Below are 23,994 nucleotides of genomic sequence, written 5' to 3'. Positions count from 1 at the left end.
TCCCCAATGCCTAGCAGTCCAGATCATCTGATCTTAATCCGCGTGACTTCTGACTGTGAAAGATGCCGTGTTGAGCGCTACAATTACGAACGTAACTGAATTAAAGGTAAGCATTGTGCAACACGCTCTGAAAGTGACTCCCGAGAAACTTCCATCTGTAGTGGAACGTGCCGTTTCTCAATAAAACATGTGGCAGAAAACGGTGGACGGCGTATAGAACAGCGTAAGAAAATGAAGCGCCTAAGCCGTCCTTACGATCTTATTTATTGTGTAGCTACCATTTTCGGCGATTCAGTGCGCCTTCTTCCGACCTTTGTTGGGTTGAAGGGATTATCACGATCCATATATACGATGCATCAGCGGCCAACATAACTGGATTACACAGACTATCTGTAACTGTGACGTCGTCTCTCCAACCATCAATTGTCTCTTTCTACAGCGTTTCGAAGCTGGAACTTTAATTATGGACACCCTGTATACAAAATAACAGTGCAAGATGTGAACTGAAAATAAAACGTAATTTTCTGAAGCAAAGCATTGTAATATTTTTTATTTATAATGTAGACATTTTGGAATTATGTACTTATTCAATGTACTTATTCAACAACAGCTCCGGTAAATGGCTGTCACGATTTCAGCGGTGTGCTCTTCTAGCATAATACTCAGTAAGGGTTTTTCATAAATGTGGTATTTCGTTGTTTTCGTTGATACAGTGTTCTGGTTAGGCCTTTAATGCTTAGGTGGTGGTCTTGTTGGCGTACACCGAAGACTTCGGAAAACCCAGCAGGAAGAATTCCACAGATGTTAAATGTGAGCAGCGTGGCGGCCAGCCCTGATCATCAGAGCAGGAGAGACACGACGGGAAAAGACTCGTGCAAGACCGCCAGTATTTCACCCTACGGCATGTCAAGTGGCACTGTCCTGCTAAAACCACATATTTTCAAGTGCAATATTTTCCAAATGAAGTACAAAAAACTGTGTTACGTTGAAACAAAGTTAGCCATTTGCTATTAATGCTTTAACTGCGTTGCTTACAAGGAAAAATGATCCAGTCATTTCTTTAGACCGAAATGTAGAGCAAAGAGTGACACACTGGGGATGCATTGTTTCTCATCAATCACTCGTGGGTTCTCTGAGACCCAAGTGCAACAACTGCGCCTATTAACGAAGTCATTAAAATGGAAAATGATACAGTTGGTGAACTCCCTTAGCTATGGCTGCTCTGTTGGCAGAAGTTGTCTCCAGTTGACCTGTCACAATTACCAGTGTATCGAATCATGGTAACCTAATCAGAGCAATTTAATTTTATTGCAGTCGTGGAGTATTACCAATAAAAAATATACATTTTGATGAAAATGGTCTGCCAGACTACACAGCTTTAGTTTCTTATGACTAATTACAACAGAGTTTGGTAATTCTATATCAAATCTGTCACTGAAAACAGTTTTATGTGTATTCGACAACAGTAGAACTGGACAAGATCTCCAAATGAAAAAAAAAAAGATTCCTCCAGTAAGTTTTGGAAAAAAAAGAAAGCATATTGCTTATGCAGAGTAGTGGTTGACATCATAGTGATTGACATATTACACACTTCTTTTTATTTTGGATACAACCTCATACAACCATGACCGGTTTCGGCTGTACATCACGACCTTCAGAATCTATACAAGTATATCACTAGCGGCATTCGACGAACAAAGCGTTCACAATATGTGCCGCTGTGTGTGGGAACGAACGTTGTGATGGCTTTATACGAGAAAACAAGCCTGTGGCCTACACAATCACAAGATGACAGAGTCTGACTGCAACCGGCTACGATTGTAGTCATGTTCTGTGATTGTATCCAGAAAAAAATTACTAATACGCTACTTTTATTCATTCTAGCAGAGAACGACGACGAATCTCTAGGTCACACACTAGCTTTTATCTACATCTACATCATACTCCGCAAGCCACCTAATGGTGTGTCGCGGAGGGTACTTTCGGTACCACTATCTGATCTCTCAAACCCTATTCCACTCCCGAATAGTGCATGGGAAGAATGATTGGCGGTGAGCCTCTGAATTGGCTCTAATTTCTCGAATTTTCTCCTCGTGGTCAGTATGTGAGATGTATGTGGAGGGAAGTAATATGTTGTCCGACTCCTCCTGAAAAGTGCTGTCCAGAAATTTCAGTAGTAAATCTCTCTGTGATGCACAACGCCTTTCTTGTAACGTTTGCCAGTAGAGTTTGTTTAACATCACCCTAACGCTCTCTCACCAGCTAAACGATCCCGTGACGAAACGCACCGCTCTTCGCTGGATCTTCTCTATCTCCTCTATCAGTTCCATCTGGTAGGGATCCCAGATAGACGAACAATACTCAAGAATCAGTTGAACAAGCGCCTTATAAGCCGCTTCTTTCGTGGATGAGTTACATTTCCTTAAGATTCTCCCGACGAATCTGAGTCTGGTGTCTGCTTTTTCCACTATCTGATTTGCATGGTCAATCCACTTAAGGTCGCTCTGGATAGTTACGACTAGATATTTTATGGCAGACGATGTCTCCATCTGTTTGTCATCAATAGTGTAGCTGTATAGTAGTGGATTTCTTTCCCTGTGTATGCGCAGTATGTTACACTTATTTACGTGAAGGGTCACTTCCAGAGGCTGCACAATTCATCAATTCTCTGCGGGCCATTCTGCAAAGTCTTACTATCTTCTGGCGTTGCTACTTTGGTATAGACAACTGCATCATCTGCGAGTAGCCTTAAAGATCATCCGGCGCTTTCTACTATATATATATATATATATATATATATATATATATATATATATATATATATATATATATATATATATATAAGATGTTTCCAATATATATATATATATATATATTTTGGAAACATCCACGGTCCTATCACACTTCCCTGTGGTACTCATGACATCTGTCGATTTATTCGTCTGAAAGAAGCAGATATAAATCATGTTCAGTTGAGAGATGCCCGGGATAGTGACTAATGCCGAGGATATGTTGGCGTACGGATGACACAAACTCCAGTCTCAGTGGATCAATTAAATGAAACAACAAGTTTACTGTTACCAGTCACTGTACAGTGACTGGTAACAGTAAACTTGTTGTTTCATTTAATATCTGTAACAGTTGCGGTAAAGACTAACCTAAAATGTTCGCCTTTAAAGTTAATAGTGGATTAAGCTCTCAGTTTCTCTAAAACACTGTGGATGGGGGCTGTGTAGTGCCAGTGCCAATGGCATGTAGCCGTCACAGCTTTCGTAACGTACGGCGACAGCCCATGCCAAACACACACAACACACACACATCCGGATTTCCAAGTCAGCTCACCACACTCCTCTCCATTGTTATCGTCCACCATGAGAGAATACCTGCGTCGGCAGCACTCCTTAGCGATATACAAGTACAATTAACAAAGTCGTAAATCCCTTGATAAGTAATTCCAATATGTTTTGTGAGAGGTTTACGACAAACTTCATTAAATTTGCATCATTATGACATGAATAATCGTGATCTGCGTAAAACAAGTCGCAAGTTCATACTAACTTCTCTGCACGAAAAAATGCATTAGAAATTAAATGATCGTATTCCATCGCGTCTGGTGCAGTTCGGCCGCCTAGTAAGTCTTTCTGTTTGACGACACTTCTAAAACTTACTCGTCTGTGATGATAATGATAATAATGATGATGAGAATAAATGATGAGGGTAACACAGGCACCTAGTCCCTTAGTGGAGAAAATCCCCGGGCCGGGGGGATATCTAACCCGGGTCCCTAGGACCTGGAAAAGGCGAAGGGACGAATGTACTAGCACAGAATATACCCTCATTTTCACACAGTGCGGTGGTTTACTGTGTTCAAACGTAGATGTAGAGCTGTGTATTTATCACTGGCGCCACAGACTTCTCGTAGTCTGTAAAATTCATGATCAGCATTCAAGGACGGTAAGAAACATCATACAGACAACGTCTGCAGATATCAGACATAATATAAACCTTTAGCTGGGGTCCAATGTGAGAACGTTTTGTACCCATGTATTTCCAGGCGTAAATGACTGGCTCAGTTTAAGAAGAAAAGGAAGCTGCGTCAAGTATCCGTAGAGCCTAAGTGGATAAACTTAATGCCACCTATTCTTGCACACTCACAATTTTATATTGCAACATAGCAAAGAAAGTTAGGGATTAGCTTCGACGATGAAGATTTCTTTCCAGACTAAGATCAAGCTCGAGATGGATGGGAAACTAATGCGGTCGTGACATTTCTAAATGAAACATTAGACATTTGTCTTAAGAAAATCAGGGAAACAACATTAAACCTAAACATCAATGTCTGGACGCAGAACTTAATGCGAACCACAGTGCAAATGATATAAACAGAACAGTGTAAGTGTTTACTATACGTCTGTGTTGGCGTAAGGATGGCGTTTCACATAATTTTGCATACTTTTTGTAAATGCGTATGGTAGACACCCGATATGGCTGTATATTGTAGCGTAACATCTACTTGAGAATTTTTCAAGTAGCCTAGCGTAACGCACTGGGATATGGATCAGGTATAGAAAGATGGTGAGCTTAGGAGTAGCTATGTGTTTAATAATGAAAACTGTGGCCCGTAGTCTTGCTTGGTACTGTCACCACAGTACTCCAAACATTAACAACCACTGCTTTATGCTGATCTGTATTTACTGTGCAGCATTGAAACGAATTTCATCTATGTAAACATACACCAATGATTGATCTTACTAATAACTAACAGTTTCAGATAAGTGTACCAAACCTGAACTGAAGCAAGATTGTGGCTAGGAAATGGATCATGGGGCCTTCTAAAATTGGTCATATGAGTTAGTTGATAACCGCACAGATGCGTACTTTCAAATGAATAAAGTTTCATCGGCATGTACTAGAGAGTTTTCCGATTGCGGAAACTTGATATTTTCCGATTAATAACGTACGCTTATTCCCAATGAATTATATCTTTACAGACCACCGCCTTGTGTATTAAGTACTGTTTAGTTCAAATTCATTAGATCAAGGAGAAAAAGTACTGGGGAAAGCATAATTCCGTATAACTATCAAACGCGATGAAAATTAAATTTTAAAGAGTAATGTGTTCGTGACCCCTTCATCCTCCATCCGTACAAAGTTTTGAAGCTGTTCACGGTTACTCACGCTACAGTTCTGTGTGTTTGATTCTGATGTGAATAATTAGTTCACTCGACCAGAGAGGTTCTCTTAGTCTGGAATTTACACAGAAATCGAATGTTACGGCGGTGACTAAAGCGTTAATCTCTCAGACGTGTAGCCACTGGTGGGGAACTCCAACAGTTGTGGAACCTTTACAAAGTTCCATTTCACGTCTCCGTTGTTAAAGACCATGAACTGTGTGCGCAGCATACTGCGCTTCAACTTCACTGGCATCCATTAACAGATTAACTAATCATGATGCCCTTGGTTACACTACTGCTAACGTAAATGTACTGTAACAGCGAGACGCGGCACATCAGAATCGTCGCTCTAAACAGGGCAAATGAAAATACAGTCAAGTTATTGTTCGCGGAAGTCGGTTACAACAGTTTCTCTTTCAAATGGTATGGATTCAGAGTGTTGATATCCGACGACATATAATCGAAATCATAATAGACAATTAATATGCTAGAAATTTCATTACTAGCTTGAAATTTTGTCTGAATTCCCATTTCAGTCAACGGAGGGAGTATTTATATGTTTGCCAAATTATGAAATGGCTCTGAGCACTATGGGACCTAACATCGCAGGTCATCAGTCCCCTAGAACTTAGAACTACTTAAACCTAACTAACCTAAGGACATCACACACATCCATGCCGGAGGCAGGATTCGAACCTACGACCATAGCGGTCGCGCGGTTCCAGAATGAAGCGCCTAGATTCGCTCGGCCACCAGCGGACGGCTGCCAAATTATGAATTTCTGATGCCTTTTTTGTGTTCAAGTTTACGCAGTATCATATTATGGAACAAAAATATAAATCTTCATTGTAGTTGATAAGATTCCAATATACTTGTGAAAGATCAACTGAGTTCTGAAAAAGTTTGTTGAACCAAGGATATAAAACGACTGGCACTGGAGATATTTTCTGTATTCTTTCCTTTTTCTTGATTATCCAGCTGTTATTTTGTTAGATCAAAGCCGAGAGTAAAGCATAATTTCAGTTAGCGCTTTAGGGGCAGAAGAATTACAACATAATACGTATTCGGAATATTTATTTAGATAGGTAAACGTCAGCGGTCATAGTTGTCAAGGTGTTGACGGTATTTTCCCAAACGGATATGTCGTCATCAGATCCACAGTTAGCTCCCCGCATGGTTCTGCAGTCTTGAACTATCATATTTGATACCTGCTTAGTAATTATGTATTCTATTAATGACTTTTCCTGTAATGAAGGTCTCTCACATGTATAAATGCTAGTATATTTATGCTCATAATGTGTGTTCGGAGTCCTCGTGTTACGCTTTTTACAATTTTCTGCATAATTTTCTACAGAGCTATTAACGATACTTTCTCCATACACAAGACAATGAGGTACAGGTTAAATGAGGGTCAAAATTATCAGAATCTATTAATGTCACAAAAGGGCTGAGATCGGGCTCCAGTATGTCATCCATCTTGTTCAACGTATACGTAGAAGTGGCTGGCCGAAGATGGAAGAACAGCTGTGGAAGAATAGAAATCATTGCTAATGATGTTCAAACGCTTTCGTTAAGTTTTTCTGATGTTAAGCGATTCTTACACAAGATGAATACGATCTTGAGTTCATGAGTTTATATTCATATCCAGAATATAGCAAGTATGGACTAGAGATGGTTCTAGGAAAAGCCGAATATATGGTACTGAACAGTAGCACATCAATGACGAAGTAGTTGTGAGAAATGGAGAAAAATTAAATGTATAGTGGCATATATGGGAAAAATAGGTTAGAAGTAAAATGCAGAATACAACAAAACAGCAAAGCGACAGGTTGTATGATTTTTTTTTGGACCAGTTGATTACATCACTTAAAATCATCATGAATGTCGAAGACGAATTATGAGTACTGATGGCAGCTGGGGGCCTGCATGAAATGGCGCAATCGAGTCTCGTTATCCGAGCCTATCCTAACTAGTATGCCACAGTAGCTCTTCTGGGTCACAGGAAAATTACTGCCCCATACGCCAAAGCGAACTACTGTAATGCAGACGGCTATTGGACGTGGATGAAGTACGAAATTTGTCAACCACACACTAGTGATCATTGTTCTTATTGGTACTGCTACTGAAAGAACAATGTGCCTTGCGGCTACACAACAACACTGAAGTTATAGAAACTCGCCCCAAAACGTCCAGAATAAAAAAAAAAAGGTTCACTATGGGACTTAACATCTGATGTCATGAGTCCCGTAGAACTTATAACCACTTAAACCCAACTAACATAAGGACATCACACACATCCATGCCCGAGGCAGGATTCGAACCTGCGACCGTAGCAGTCGCGCGGTTCCGGACTGAAGCGCCTAGAACCGCTCGGTCACCACGGCCGGCTCCTTTTTAGTTTGAGATACAAATTTCCTATGGCGGCTAAGTGTTTCTTCGGCGAATGTCTTGGAGATTAGTATAATGATTCCGCACTAAATATCCTTAGATACGGCTCAAGGTTTCCGTACTGTGTAGACTGCGAATCTGTTGCCCCTATGATGAAATTCTAGAGGTTCAAAATATAAAAGTTCACGATCGGAAATTTCGCACTCATTAAAATACTCCGGGCTATTATGCCATGGTCAGACGAATTCCTTGGTGAACCACTGCATTTCCTCCCCATCTGCGGACACGAAGTAAATATTACAGAATTCGAATCGAAAACAGCTGCCAACTTGAGTAACGTAGAAGTAAAAATCCTTCGAGTAGTGAAGCAACTTAAATCACTTAATAAAAGCAAGTCCTCTGGTCCAGACTGTATACCAATTAGGTTCCTTTCGGAGTATGCTGATGCATTAGCTCCATACTTAACAATCATATACAACCGTTCGCTCCACGAAAGATCCGTATCCAAACACTGGAAAGTTGTACAGGTCACACCAATATTCAAGAAAGGTAGTAGCAGTAATCAACTAAATTACAGGCCCATATCGTTAACGTCGATTCGCAGCAGGATTTTAGAACGTATACTGTGTTCTAACATAATGAATTACCTCGAAGAAAACGGTCTATTGCCGGCCGGAGTGGCCGAGTGGTTCTAGGCGCTACAGTCTGGAACCGCGCGATCGCTCCGGTCGCAGGTTCGAATCCTGATTCGGGCATGGGTGTGTGTGATGTCCTTAGGTTTGTTAGGTTTAAGTAGTTCTACGTTCTAGGGGACTGATGACCTCAGAAGTTAAGTCCCATAGTGCTCAGAGCCATTTGAACCATTTGAACCAAAACGGTCTATTGACACACAGTCAACATGGGTTTAGAAAACATCGTTCTTGTGAAACCCAACTAGCGCTTTATTCACGTGAAGTGCTGAGTGTAATTGACAAGGGATTTCAGATCGATTCCGTATTTCTGGATTTCCGAAAGGCTTTTGACACAGTACCACACAAGCGGCTCGTACCAAAATTGCGTGCTTATGGAATATCGTCTCAGATGTGACTGGATCTGTGATTTCCTGTCAGTGAGGTCAGAGTTCGTAGTGACTGACGGAAAGTCATCGAGTAAAACAGAAGTGATTTCTGGCGTTCCCCAAGGTAGTGTTATAGAACCTTTGCTGTTCCTTATCTATATAGACGATTTTGGAGACAATCTGAGCAGCCGTCTTCGGTTGTTTGCAGATGACGCTGTCGCTTATCGACTAATAAAGTCATTAGAATATCAAAACAAACTGCAAAACGATTTAGAAGAAATATCGGAATCGTGCGATAAGTGGCAGTTGACCTTAAATAACGAAAAGTGTGAGGTCATCCGCATGAGTGCTAAAAGGAACTTGTTGAATTTCGGTTACACGATAAATCAGTCTAATCTAAAAGCCATAAATTCAGCTGGCTAGCACACTGGACTCGCATTCGGGAGGACGGCGGTTGAATCCCACGTCCGGCCATCCTGATTAGTTTTTCCGTGATTTCCCTAAATCGTTCCAGGCAAATGCCGGGATGGTTCCTGTGAAAGGGCACGGCCGACTTCCTTCCCCCTACTTCCCCTCCCGACGAGACCGATGACCTCACTGTCTGGTCTCTTCCCCCAAAACAACCCAACCCAACCCCAACCTAGGTATTACAATTACGAACAACTTAAATTGGAAGGAACACACAGAAAATGTTATTGGGAAGGCTAACCAAAGACTGCGTTTTATTGGAAGGACAGTTAGAAAATGTAACAGACCTACTAAGAAGACTGCCTACACTACGCTTGTCCGTCCTCTTTTAGAATACTGCTGCGCGGTGTGGGATCCTTAGCAGATACGACTGATGAGATACATCGAAAAAGTTCAAAGAAATCCAGCACGTTTTGCATTATCGTGAAATATGGGAGAGAGTGTCACAGAAATGTTACAGGATATGGGATGGACATCATTAAAAGAAAGGCGTGTTTCGTTGCGTCGGAATTTTCTCTCGAAATTACAATCACCAACTTTCTCCCCCGAATGCGAAAATATTTTGTTGACACCGACGTACAAAGGGAGGAACGATCACCAAGATAAAATAAGGGAAATCAGAGCTCGTAAGGAAAGATATAGGTGTTCATTATTTCCTTACATTATACGAGATTGGAATAAGAGAGTATTGTGAAGGTGGTTCGATGAACCCTCTGCCAGGTACTTAAATGTGATTTGCAGAGTGTAGATGTAGATGAACATCTTTTATGAGCCTCTGTAAGTTAATCTTTATATAAGATCGATGGGAGACCTCGGCTTTTCAGTGTAAAACCTCAAATCAGCCGTCTGCCAGTGATGATCGAAGGCATAGCTGTGAAAAGTTGAAATCTACTGATACTAGTGACTGCATGCTGGCCCCTATGCCAACTGTAGAAAAGATGGAATTCTTCCTACACGTTGGTCAGGGGAGCTGAAGATCTACATCTATATCTACAAAGATACTCCGCTAGTCACCATACGGTGCGTCGTAGAGTGTACTCTGTACCACTAGTAGTCATTTCCTTTCTGTTCTACCAGCAAACAGAGCGAGGGGAAAACGACAGTCTCTGTGCCTCCGTATGGGCCTTAATTTCTCGAATCTTCATGGTTCTTTCGCGAAATGTATGTTGCCTGTAGAGTCATTAGGCACTTAGCTAAATGGCCGGTCCTCTAAATTTTTCTCGGTAGTGTTTCTCCGAAAGAGCGTCGCCTTCCCTCTAGGGATTTCGATTTGAGTCCATGAAGTATCTCCGTAACACTTAAGTGTTGTTCGAGCCTACCGGTAACAAATCTAGCATCCCGCCTCTGAATTGCTTTGATGCCTTCCTTCAGTCCGACATGGTACGGATCCGAAACGCTCGAGCAGTACTCAAGAATAGGTCGCACCAGTGTCCTATATGCGGTCAGATTTGCAGGTGAACCACTCCTTCCTAAAAGTCTCCCATAAACGGAAGTCGACCACTGGCCTTCACCATCACAGCTGTCACATGCTCGTTTCATTTCATATCGCTTTACAACGCTACGCCCAGACATTTAAACGTCTTGAATGTGTCAAGCTGGACACCAGTAATACCGTTGCCGAACATTACGGCTTTGTTCTTCCTACTCATCCGCGTTAACTTTCGTTTTTCCACATTTAAAGCTAGCTGTCATTCATTACACCAACTTGATATTTTGTCCGAGTCGTATATTCACTCAACTTCGACACCTTACCGTAGACCACAGTATCATTAGCAAACAACTGCAGATTGCTGCCCACTCTGTCTGCCAAATTATTTATGTATACAGTGAACAAAAGTGGTCGCATCACACTTCCCTGGGGCACTCCTGACGATACCCTTGCTATGATGAACATTCACCGTCGAGGACAACATACTGGGCTCTATTACTGAACAAGTCTTCGAGTCACATGTCTTAAAACCGTTCAGTGTGGCACCGTGTGAAATGCTAGAAATTAGGAATCTACCTGTGGCCCTACATCCGTGATTCGCAGCGTATCATGTGAGAAAAGGGCAAGTTGAGTTTCGCACTAGCGACGCTTTCTAGAACTATGCTGATTCGTTGACATAAGCTTCTCCGTCTCAAGAGAGCTTATTTTATTTGAACTGAGAATATGTTCTAGGATTCTGCAGCAAACCGAGTTTAGGGATGGTGGTCCGTAATTTTGTTTGTCCGTTCTTTATCCTTCCTATATATTTGATTCACCTACGCTTTTTTTCCAGTCGCTTGGGACTTCGTGTTGGACGAGAGATTCACAGTAAATGAAAGCTAGGTAAGAGGCCAATACCGTAGAATATTCTTCTTAGAATCGAACGGGGCTTCCATCCTGACCTGATGATTTATTTGCTTTCAGATCTTTCAGCTGTTTGTCCGTACTGGATTCTGTCCGATGGTATAATGGCGGTATGTTTGTACGATTCTCCTGTATGAACGATTTCTTGAACGTGACATATCAAACTTATTCTTTCGTTTTGCTATATTTAACTGCCACACCAGACTGGTTAACAAGGGACTGAATGGAAGCTTTGGCCCCGCTTAGCGATTTTACGTAGGACCAGAGTTTTCTCGGGTTCTCCACCACATCTTTTGCGAATGCGTGACAGTGGTAGTCGCATGCTTCGCACTTAGGTCTTCTGACAGGCGCACGAATCTCTACTAACGTTTTCTTGTCGTCATTAGTGCCTTCTCTTTTGAACCGAGAGTGCAACAGCCTCTGCTTCCTCAGCATCTTCCGAATTTCGTTATTAAACCATGGCCGGTCATTCCGATTCTTTATCCATTCCAGAGCACGATTTACAATCTGCTTAAACTTTGCCCACAGTTCCTCTACGTCCATCTTACTAGAACTAAGCGATGTCAGTTCAGTGTCAAAGTGAAAGGCGAACAACTGCTTATGTGTCCTATCTACCAGAAACCCTCTCCTATCCTTCTTGATCGATATATTAACTTTCGTGACCATAGTGACAATAATGGCATCATTACGGCATCCCCGTATCTACATTGACTTTGTCGATAAGATCCGTCCTATCTGCAGCTACAAGATCTATGACGTTTCAATTGCGTGTGGGCTATCGAGCTACATGCTCATGAAAATTTTCAGAAACGTGTTCAGAAGTATTTTGCATGGCTGCCTATCTGCAACCCCAGCAATGAATCCAATCTGTACTTAGTAAGTTCAAATCGCCTCCAACTAGTATTGCATGATTTCGGTATTTCCGCGCTACTGACCGTACGCTTTCTTTGAATGACTCAAGAACCGTCACGGCGGAGTCAGGTGTCTGATAAAAACATCCAACAATTAATTTGTTTTCCCCCGCACCTGTCGAACACGACCAGATAACTAAAGTATGACACTCAGCTTCGACTTAAATAGAGACAGTATTTTTAACAATTGCAAAAAACACACCCTCTCCTACGCCCTCTAATCTGTCTTTCTGATACATGTAACGTAACGTTGAAACTGATAGCACAAATAAAATTGGGAAGTTTAGACGGCTGAAGCTGTTTTGATTCTACATTCTTTTCTACTGTCGGAAGTACAATTCCGCTTAAAGATTGAGATGATGTAAATGAAATGAAATGAGCGTATGGCATCGTTGGCCGGGAGGTTCCGCCACCAAATGCAAGTCTTATTTCTGTCGATGCCACATTGGGCGACTTGCGGGCCGGTGATGAGGATGAAATGATCATGAGGACAACACAACACCCAGTCGCCAAACGGAGAAAATCTCCAACTCTGCCGGGAATCGAACCCGGGCCCGCTTGCAGGGGAGGCGAGCACGTTACCACCCAGCTAAGTAAGCACACCTTGAGATGATAACAATAGCGGACGACAGTAACCAATATCGGCCTATTGTGCTGGAGTTTCAGAACATATGATGTCACGCCTCTGCGAGACGGGGTCCTCCAGAAAGAGTGGGGAGAGAGTATCTACTTCAGACGCGTTTAATAATTCTCAGCTGCACGTTTAAATGCATGTAAGCTCTCGGAAGTACACGAAAAAGTTAAGACCTTTATTGGGTAGTTTTTCTTTGATATTTTGATTTCCTTTGGGCCTTGTACGGAGCAGAGCGTTCGTGAAGTATGGCGGGGAAGGCGACTGGCATGACATCCCAAGTTCGTTGCGGGCCCCGTATTTCTAACGGGCTTCATCTGTGCGAGAGACAGTGGAAACTGAATTTTACTTTGGTCAGTAACGAGTTAGGGTATACGTCGGACCTCTGAAAAGCTGCAACCCCGTATCAAAGACGTTGTCTGCAGATGGAGAAGAAACGTTGGGTTTGAACAAGAAATTCGTCCAACCACGGCATAATAGCCCGCTATATTCTAATAAATATGAAGATTAAATAGTAACGGAAAGTCCTAGAGAATTCTTTGTATCTTTGAAATATGCTTAAAGTATGTTTTTTGCTAACTTTGCCTAACGCCCACGTTTCAGAAAATAATGCACTTTATCTACCAAATTCAGTTTGTTAGCAATGCACTTCTTAGCAACTGAAAATAACGTTAAGTTTTGCCCCCTAATTTCATTTAGTGTTTTTGTTTGTGAAACTATTGGTAGATGGTGACAATAATGACACTGTATTCTAGTGTACTCTAGCAAAGCAGTATCAAAACTCATCATGTCTTGACTACAGTGCAAGAAACAAAAAGTATCTTTCACAGAATCACAACACTGGTATTGAAAGTCGATTAATGATGCATCACAGCATAAGGCAAGGTTACAGAGACAAGGATTCGAGTATAAAGATCCAGCCACTTTGATGTTTCCGCTTTGCTATAATAAGCAGAAATGGATATCATACGGAGGTTGATACGACACGCTTAGCTTCAGTTACGGAGCGTTCTAGAAGGCCGAAATAGCTCTAACCTTAGAAGTCGCACCCACAAACGTACAAGGAGGGAACCAGCAGACTGTTTAGTACCTGTTTGAAAAATATCAGTCGATATTAACGTTGTAAAAGGATGTCTCTCGTTAGCTAAAATCGTATACAAAGTAATCGGACTGCTTCCTGATTTTTTTAAAATTCGGTAATGAATTATTGTTGTTGTAGCTGTCTGCAGTCTGAAGACTGTTTCGATGTAGCTCTGTGTTCTGTTGTATCCTCTGCAAGCCTCATCATCGATGCAGAACTACCGCAACCTACATCCACTTGAATCTACATAATGCGTAGACTACGAGACACACATTATTAAACATGAAGTTGACAATGGGCTAAAAGTATATTGGTAAGCCTTCCACAGCAGGAACACCGTCCAGAGTGGTGCAATACTGTTGGCTGAACCAAATTTTTGGAGTTCTCGCAACTGACTCTCCTACACTTTCCAAATATTATCGCGGTGTCTGACTCTTTGAAGTCGTTTTCAAAGGCATAATCGTTGTGTTCAAGAGTTTTCGACGAGCTGTAGGTTGAATGCGTCATTGATTGACCACGGGGTTCAAAATGGCTCTGAGGACTATGGGACTTAACTTCTGAGGTCATCAGTCCCCTAGAACTTAGAACTACTTAAACCTAACTAACCTAAGGACATCACACACATCCATACCCGAGGCAGGATTCGAACCTGCGACCGTAGCGACCGCGCGGTTCCAGACTGTAGCGCCTAGAACCGCTCGGTCACTCCGGCCGGCTAACCATAGGGGGTGCAGCATTCGATAACCGTGGAGCAGACAGCTACCTGACTTTTTCAGAACTCCCCTTTCCCCAGAGGAGGCCCTCTTGACCTAATGCGATTCACTGACTGCCTTCTGCTTATAGAAGAGACAACAGAGGGCTCAAGGCTACTTTTCCAAGTACTATGCTCCAGTTTTTCTCGGCAATAACCGCATAATAACGGCTAAGTGAATTAATATCTCATATTGATATGTGGTAGTAATAGTAAATCGTGAGAGTAACGTCTGTATTGTTAATGTCAATTATAATTATCCGGGCTGTTATGCCGTGGTCGGTTGATGAATTCTGTGGTGATTCCCAACGTTTCGTCTCCGACTGCGGAGACATCTTCAAGGGGGTCCGTAGCTGAATGGAAGGTCCAACACACCCACTGGCTCGCTAATGACTGCCGCTAAATTCCATGTCCGCGCGCTCCCGCGCCGCGGCGTGACGTCACGTGTTTTGAAAACGTCAGTGCAATTGGCCGCTGTCCGTCGTCGTCGATCGCCGTTGCCATCGTCCAGTAGTGGGCGGGTGGTACACATCTTCTTTAACACCGGCATCCATATGCCGTTTAATTTCACACCCTCCTCCTTACGGTTGAAATTATTTGAGTGTTTAGTGATTTCGATTGCCTCCCTGTAGAGCCTTTCGTAATATCCGCTTGTGGCCGCTAGTACTTGCGTCTCCTCGAAACGAATATTGTGGTTACCTGGCTGGAAAGCATGCTCCGCAACAGCTGATCGTTCTGTTTCTCCTCTTCTGAAATTTCCCTTATGCTCTTCCAAACGTTTAGAAACAGTTCTTTTAGTGGTACCCACATAAACATCACCACAGCTGCATGGGATCCTATACACTCCAGCTTTTTCCAGTGGTTTGCGAGCGTCCATGGTAGGCTTAAGGTATTCCTGTATCTTCCTGGTGGGCTTGTAAATTACGGTAATATTCCGCTTCGTCAAGATCCTCCCTATTCTTTCCGTTACATTTTTAACAAACGGCAGGAAAACCGCAGTAGCCTGCACGTCAGTATGATTTCTGCGTGGCTGCTTCAACGCACGTTTTATTTCGGCGGACGAATATCCGTTCTTCATTAGTGCATTGTGGAGATGTTCCATCTCAGGGTCGAGCAACTCAGGTTCACAAATATTTCTAGGTCTGTCCGCTAACGTCTTGATAACAGCCCGCTTCTGTTGTGGGTGGTGGTTCGAATCCCGGTGCAAATAACGGCCCGTGTGCGTGGGTTTGCGGTATACTGAGTGGCCGAAACTACCATTTTCGTTTCTAAAAACAATCACATCCAGGAAATGTAACTTGCCGTCTACCTCCTCCTCCATTGTAAACTGAATTCTCGTGCTTATACTGTTCAGATGTATTGTTAATGTAATAGATCAAACAAGGACATGGTTCGATTGGTTCAAAAAATGGCTCTAAGCACTATGGGACTCAACATCTGAAGTCATCAGTCCTCTAGACCTAGAACTACGTAAGCCTAACTAACCTAAGGGCATCACACACATCGATGCCCGAGGCAGGATTCGAACCTGCGACCGTAGCAGCCACGTGATACCGGACTGAAGCGCCTACAACGGCTCGACCGTTCGATTGGTAACGAGAGCAATTTCGCCAAGTCCGAAGGCTCTATATGGCCGCGAAGAAGTAATTTCAAAACAATTCTCTTCCGTTAAGCGAGAATTCCATCGCGGGTGAATGAATGTATCAAAAGTAGGAAGAGGAGCTGCTGATAAGTGGTGATATCGAAAAGGTGTGCCGAACGTGCATTGCTTCTCTCCATCAACGCAGCCCGGGACAAAGAAGAGGAAGCGCTGTGCGGGATTGTGTTTGGGCGTCAGAGGGAGAGTGACCATTAGCGCTAGCGCCAGGGTAACGAGGTGCCCGGCGTCTCGCCGCGCCACGCGACGCCGCGTAATGGCGCCTCCGGCCACCTGCCGGGCCGCGCCCTGCCCTCTGGCCTGTTAATGAGACGGCCAAGTGCCGGCCGCACCACCTGTGCCAGGCGAGGGCCCGCTTTGGCTGCCGCGTTTCGTTAGCGCCGAACTTTAAACACTGAAAGCGTTTACAAGAAGGCTCTGCACACGTATGTTGGATCTAATCAGAGGTTCGACAGTGCAATGAATCTCCTGCAGCGGCTACGACTAAAAAACGAATATCGAAAAAAAACAATAAAAAATTTTAACAAACTGCCTATTGGCTTCTGTCTCGGGTTCTTCGGCCGACGTTCATCTAATGATTTTACTGACGTTTCGCCAGCACGAGTGGCTGGCATTGTCAAAGTTTCACCCTCCATTGCCACCGGCAATTTTGTAAAAAGTTTGTAAAAAAATTTTACATTGTACTCGTAGAAATCCAGAAAATAATGTAACACCCTCATTGTAATATTTCTGGCTTAGTCAGCCATCATATTGGGCTCCAAGAAGCTGTTCCCAGAACAGTTGAGATGCAAGAAGTATATATCAGGGATTCCATGCGACGGAGGGTGGGTGCATGTATCCTCACTAACGGAGGACATTTTGAACATTTCCTGCAACAAAGTGTTTGAAGTCACGCTGGTACGTTCTGTTGCTGTGTGTTTCCATTCCATGATTAATGTGTTTTGAAGAGAAGTAATAAAATGAGCTCTAACATGGAAAGTAAGCGTTTCCGGACACATGTCCACATAACATATTTTCTTTCTTTGTATGTGAGGAATGTTTCCTGAAAGTTTGGCCGTACCTTTTTGTAACACCCTGTATAGATGACGAAATGTGGTGTGAGATACCTGTGACAGATGTTAGGTTCGGTACCATTCCCGTGACAAAGACTGCCTGCATAATGCTACTGCTCTGTGATTGGCTGCTGTGTTCGGAGCAAGAGCGCCAAAACGTTAAAGTATAGTTATTATTATTAGTTAAACTTCATTGGAATGACTTCACTTTTTAATATAAATATGTCTCAACAGCTGACTATCAATCAGTCATTTTAGAATTATTAAAAACAATTTAAATCAAAAACAAAAGACTGACAAAATTGCAGGCGAAGCGCTTCGGAAGCGTTCGGGTCACGCCTTTTCTGGTATGGCGAGCGAAGTGTTTCGGGCTCTTCGTCATTGTGGATTAGGCAGTCGACAAGAACAGACATGTTGTCTGTCTTAGGATGTGCTTCCAATTTTTATTTAACTTCCTGTTTGTCACTCTGGATTAGGCAGTCGAGATGTACAGTCATGTTGTCTGTGGCAGGATGTGTTTCCCAGTAATCAGTATTAGAAGATTCACTCCGGTAGTCATGAGGCACAGACGCGTGCCACAAATAGTGTAAAGATACATTTTCGTAAACATTGTGTTTGGTCATGTACTTTGATGTATCAGAAGGTGTTGTATTAAGATCATGTAGTCTTCTCGTATGCGAGTGGCATCCCAAAGAAGTGATACATTACGTCAGAACAGAACCTTTCTAAAAGTCAGTTTCAGCCTCAAGATACGGAACCTACGACCTGCGTGCTGTTTTCTGTGCTGGGGACATCAACTTGAGGACAGCAGGTTAGTGAACTATAACTGAACCTTCGTATTCCACCCAGTGCAGTGGAAACAACTAGGCGCCTCACGTGTACTGCATGCACGGAGCACATGTGCTCAGTGACGCGTCATCTGCAGTAATGCAGAGGAGGTAAAGGAGGATGATCGTTATTAACACCAACAATCAATTCACTCTCCCTTTCTTGCCGTATCATCAACAAGGCTATTTTATTGGCAAGTTAAGTGATCTCTAGTTCATCATTGTAGGAGTATATTATAAAGGAATCAGCCAAATGTAACATACTTATATACGACGCGATATTGCAGTGCCTGTGCTATTCTGATTACGATGTAAAGTTTCTTTTTACAAGCATGCGTGGCCAAAGGAACACTCACTGCGCCGACTACAGCTGTTACGAAACACTTCAAACGAATTCGCAATTGCGAATAATGACTAACATCAGCTGTAGAATGTAATGACAATTATGAAAATCCATTCTGGAACACGACACGAAGCCGGATTTCCCGCTTATAGCGAGCGGTCGCGTTTTATTTGTTTCATAACGGCTGTAGTCGCCGCAGTGCCTCTTCCGTTGGACATGCATGTATGTCCAAAGCAACTTCACATCGTAATCAGAATAACACAGGCTCTTCAATATCGTATTTATGTTCTGGCACCGGGCAAGCGACTTCCAAGTGTAACGTCTGACTTGTAGGGGATATACATAATGGATCGTAGACGCATGGTTGACGGCGTATGGAAATTTGGATCTGGCCGTGGGTCGTGCATCCATAGCCAAATCGTTAGGTGACCACTAGCGACAAGCGGCAATTCTGGGTTTGAGTTCCGGTTCCTGCACGGATTTTCACTGCCGCCATTTCATTCTACAGCTGATGGTAGTCATTATTAGCAACTGCGAATTCGTTCGATGTGTTTCAAATAAAACACACGTCGCAGTTTAACCGTTGGGTCTTTATGGACGTTTACCCTTGCCATTTGTTCTGATCAAGGGTACAATAAGGGGAGATGGCAATACCTATGCCGAGCACAGCCATAGACTGAAGCCAGGGCCACCATCTTGGTGAGCCCAGGAAGTGAGTTTGTCAATTAAATACTGTGTGACGCTTGCCCTCTTAGCTTTGATCAAAACAAGTCATTTATGAGGATGTTATGGACACATCAACATGGCGGCGGTGGCTTCACAGCTATGGCGTAGGGCAACCCCCCTTACTGTAAATTCCTTGGTTTTGATCTTTAGTCGTTGGTAGCAACTAGAGTGCGAGGTGACGTGCTCTGGCTGAGAAAAAAGTGGTCGCTATAGAGAGGTGAGCGCAGTACGAGTCTAACAAGGTCTCTCGAAGTGGTCGTCAATTCGGCCGGCATCGGCAACACTTGCTTGTGTTGTGGGCTAGCCGTGGAGCCCTGGCGCTTGGGGACCGTTGATGGCTGTTGCTAAGTGGACTTAGTTCACTTACCTGCAAGTTGGAGAATTTATACTGTCACAGACGGACACTTGGAAAAATTTTAAGGCAATTTTTCTGTGTTTTCTGGCCTCTATATCTGTAGTGCGTTTACTCTGCAGTAGTTGTAAGTGCAGTTTCCTGTTTGTTAGTGAACTCTGCATTTATTTTCACGATATACAACGCGAGTAGGTGTTACGATCCTTAAAGTTCAGAGTAGTGCTGAACAGTAACTCAAACTATGGGCGCCATAGTTTCAGTTGTTTCACTGTTGTTACCTTGAAAATCTTTGATCATTGTGAGTATTCGTTATTTTACAAAAAAATGGTTCAAATGGCTCTGAGCACTATGCGACTTAACTTCTGAGGTCATCAGTCGCCTACAACTTAGAACTAATTAAACCAAACCAACCTAAGGACATCACACACATCCATGCCCGAGGCAGGATTCGAACCGGCGACCGTAGCGGTCACGCGGTTCCAGACTGAAGCGCCTTTAACCGCACGGCCACACCGGCCGGCCGTTATTTTACACTCTCTCATAAGGAACCCCTTGAGTGCGAGGTCGCAAGTTATATCTTTACTAAGTTTCATTTGAAACTGTTGTGTTAACAATTATGACAGGAGAAATCTTAGCTGCTAACGACTCACCATGTGCATCAAGAAGGCGACAGAAAATGCATGTTCGGGAAGAGCAGAAATCAACATTCTATACGATGTATGTATTATTTTTCACAAAATGGACATACTCGGCATTCAGGAACTGTTCAAAACAAACCGTTAACTTGCACAAAGAACATCACCACAGTGAGCACAAAAGTTCGCACCACCAAGATCGAAGGCGAACTCCTTGAAAGCTACAAACCGTGCTGGATGTTCAGCGAGGTATCCAGTATCAAAGAACGCATTTAGGACCATGTTGGTGTAATGGTGTAACGGGGTGATGAGAAGTGATGGAATGTGATGGCATCCACGCGAAGATGAAACAATCTGTCGTGGAGCTTATCGTAAAAGCGGCTACCTTTTAAGTCGTAGCTGCAGATAGTGCGATAATATGTTTTATAGGCACTGAAAAAACGAACGTACAGAGGTTGAATTTATCCAGTAGTTCTGGGCAGTATAAATCGCAATATCACACTCTTTCAGGACGGATAGTTTGCTCCAAAGGAGTGTGATTTTTGTAAGCAGACCAGGAATCAAGCAAAAGAAAGTTATTTTGACCAGTTATTGGCCAAAAAACTGCTCATACTATAGTTGTAGTTCTCGTACGCCAATTTTCCCACTTTTGCTTGCTGTGAAGTAAATATTCACTACTGTCCTTGCAAGACCATCCACACGAGTGAGCGCAGCACCTCCAGCTACTCGCAGCGCAATAAATAACTTTCATACTAATTTACCATCTAGATTAACAGTTGCCACAAGTGTGTGTGTGTGTGTGATGTCAGTTGATCTTGATACAGCTCTCTTGGTATCTGTGATTACTAGGGTTCCTTTCACATGCATTTCCTCTTCAAACCCCGAATGATTGGAGTTCAAAACAAATTCCTTACTGAACCATGGGATAAGTTTGTTTATCTCGTATACAAATTTTCAGGCCGATTCCTCTGTTTGTTGTGCGTCGTCAAGTTGACACTTTGCTTGAAATTTCGTTATCTTCCGTCTTCCAATTCTGTAGTACTGTTTGAAGCTATGCAACCATCTACTGTTTCCTTTGAAGTCACTGTAATCTATGTCACCTGCAATTTGATGTGCATAATGTGGTAGGTCACTATCATACAAATTCCGTAAATTGCTTCGAGCATCCTTGAAACGCGCAAGCATCAGTTTTTGTAACAATTGCACCTTGACCTCTCTTGAACATCCGTAATCTTCCTTCTGCCCTGCACGCTCTTATTGGTGCGGACTTATTCGAAATCTGTTCATAATAGTTTCTTTATTGCACTACGGATGATTTTACATGTTAAGCACCCGCTCCTTGGAGAACAACTGTCTTTCAGTACGTTTCACTGGAGACAGGGTTTGTGGCTCTCTCTCCGATAAGGATGATGAACTATATGGCTCGACACCGGCTTCAGTATCGGTTTCACTTGTTAAGCACGTGTCGTCATCATTGTACTCCCTACGCAGATTGTCCGCACAGTCGATCGTATACTTGTACGACGCCACATATTCCACTAACTCACCTTGCAAAAACATTAATATTTCATCTGCCACTTCATTCTCATTCTGCGAAATTCCTTGGGTTCCTTTCTCTCGAAATATCAACTTGAGTAACTGTTGTTGTAGACATAATGCAATGTTTGCCTCGTTTATCGTTGCCCTTTCTCTGCTTTGTATCAACACCACTAGCATTGTAACACTGTTGAGAGTTACTTGTCGACTAAGCAGTTTAACTACGCTCCGAAGCCTCACACTGTGCTCACCATCGGATACCTCCAGTGCTGCCCCCCATTGCCATTAGCAGCCAATATTGTGGTAGTATGCCAGACAATATGGCATCAAATGCCGTTAACATCATTTGCCTTTTGCAAACTTGCACTCAAGGGGTTCCCCATCAATAATGGCATTAAGCTTTTCTAGGCAGCACTGTGTATTGCCAAGCAGAGGTTGTATTCAACAACCCTGATAATCCGTCAGATTGAGCGAAGTGGCGCAGCGGTTAGTACACTGGACTCGCATTCGGGAGAATGACGGTGCAAACCCGCGCCCGGCCATCCTGATTTAGATTTTCCGTGATTTCCCTAAACCTTAGGGTTGTATATTGAGATTGGTATGTATTTCTTTTACTTCTGTTGTATTTTTATATTTCTAAGAAGAAAATGGTTCATATGTTAATGCTCTCCTAAAAATGTTTGTGGGCATTAAGAATTTCGATTGTGATATTCACTGAGACTATGGAGGTCTCTCGTCCTTCCTAACAGCGATTATCATGAAGCGTTCAAAATTATTTAAAAAAGCAGGGGTTGTGATCCTCCCATTTTCCTGGATCGTATTCTTGCCCTTTATTGCCCCATCTTGTTTTTTCTAGGGGCAAATTATTATTAGTATGTTTGGCGCCCCTTTGGCTGGTTGCCTGTTGCAAATAATTTTTGGGAATTGTCATTATTCGTACCGCCCTTCGTTAATTGCTAAAACTGTTATTAAGTGGTTCATGTTTCTAACATAACCTTTTTTCATAGAAGTAGCAGATACCAGGATTAATCCCGATCTGGTATAGATGAACATTCTCGGCTGTTTCCCTGAAAGAATTTCATTTGATTTTGCAAACGATGTATTATATTTTAGACTAAAATGTATAAAAATAATTTAAGTTGTTACAATGGATACATCTAAAAGTATTGTTCTTGTAGAAATACTTGAAATTACAAAATATCTGGCATACTTGAAATTCATATAATTAATTGGACAATCTAACGCTAATTAATAAATTTATTTCTGGATACATTTATAAAATAATTTTATAACTTGGTGGTGATTCTTCTTTTGTCAAGCGAGTACGTAAACTCTTTCACTTTGTAAACTCTTTGGAATATTGTGAGTAACACAGAATGTGGGTAGTAGTGGGCATGCCTCTGATGGAAACAAACAAATTTTTTATTGTGTCACTAATAATTAAATTGCTGGTGTGATACAAATAGAAATTGTGAAGACTTGATATTGAAAAATGTGAAAAAGAATAACATTCAAGAATAATACAGGCAAATCTTCATCAGTTATTTAGTCATCAAGAACCCACAATGTCATAAATCAAAATTTCAGCAGCAAAAAATGTACCCCTAGACGCAATAACTGCAGCCAACAACAAGAAGAGAAAATGAAGATAAGTAAAAAGCTTTTGTTTTGTATATCTTACTCCTCTCGAAGCTTTTGAAAATAATGAAGAGAGTAAGAGAATTTTAACGGTGATGTGTGGGAGGGTAAGACTACAATGTGAAATGCAGTGTTACTTACCTATCTCTTACCCACTAAGAGGTTGTCGTTAAAGTCATTCAAACTAACCCTTAAGTTCCTTTAAAAAATTTTAAAATCGTAAACTTTGTTGGAGTTTAGGGAACCTTTATATTTTCTTGTAAAGTTCATAGTTCGTTTTAATTCTGATTTTTTTTGCGAATCGATCATTTTGTGTGCAATAAATGGTGTATGACGATCTAAAGTCGTGGGGGTTCAGTCGTTCCATTAAAATGCGTATTGGCGATACTGGGGCGCCGAGGTTTCCCCATTACAACAGCTAATGGTGCCCAAATA

This window comes from Schistocerca serialis, chromosome 4 (genome assembly GCF_023864345.2).
Source record: "Schistocerca serialis cubense isolate TAMUIC-IGC-003099 chromosome 4, iqSchSeri2.2, whole genome shotgun sequence".
NCBI lineage: Eukaryota > Metazoa > Arthropoda > Insecta > Orthoptera > Acrididae > Schistocerca > Schistocerca serialis.
The sequence above is the reverse complement of the archived record's forward strand: the minus strand, read 5'-3'. Positions refer to the sequence as shown.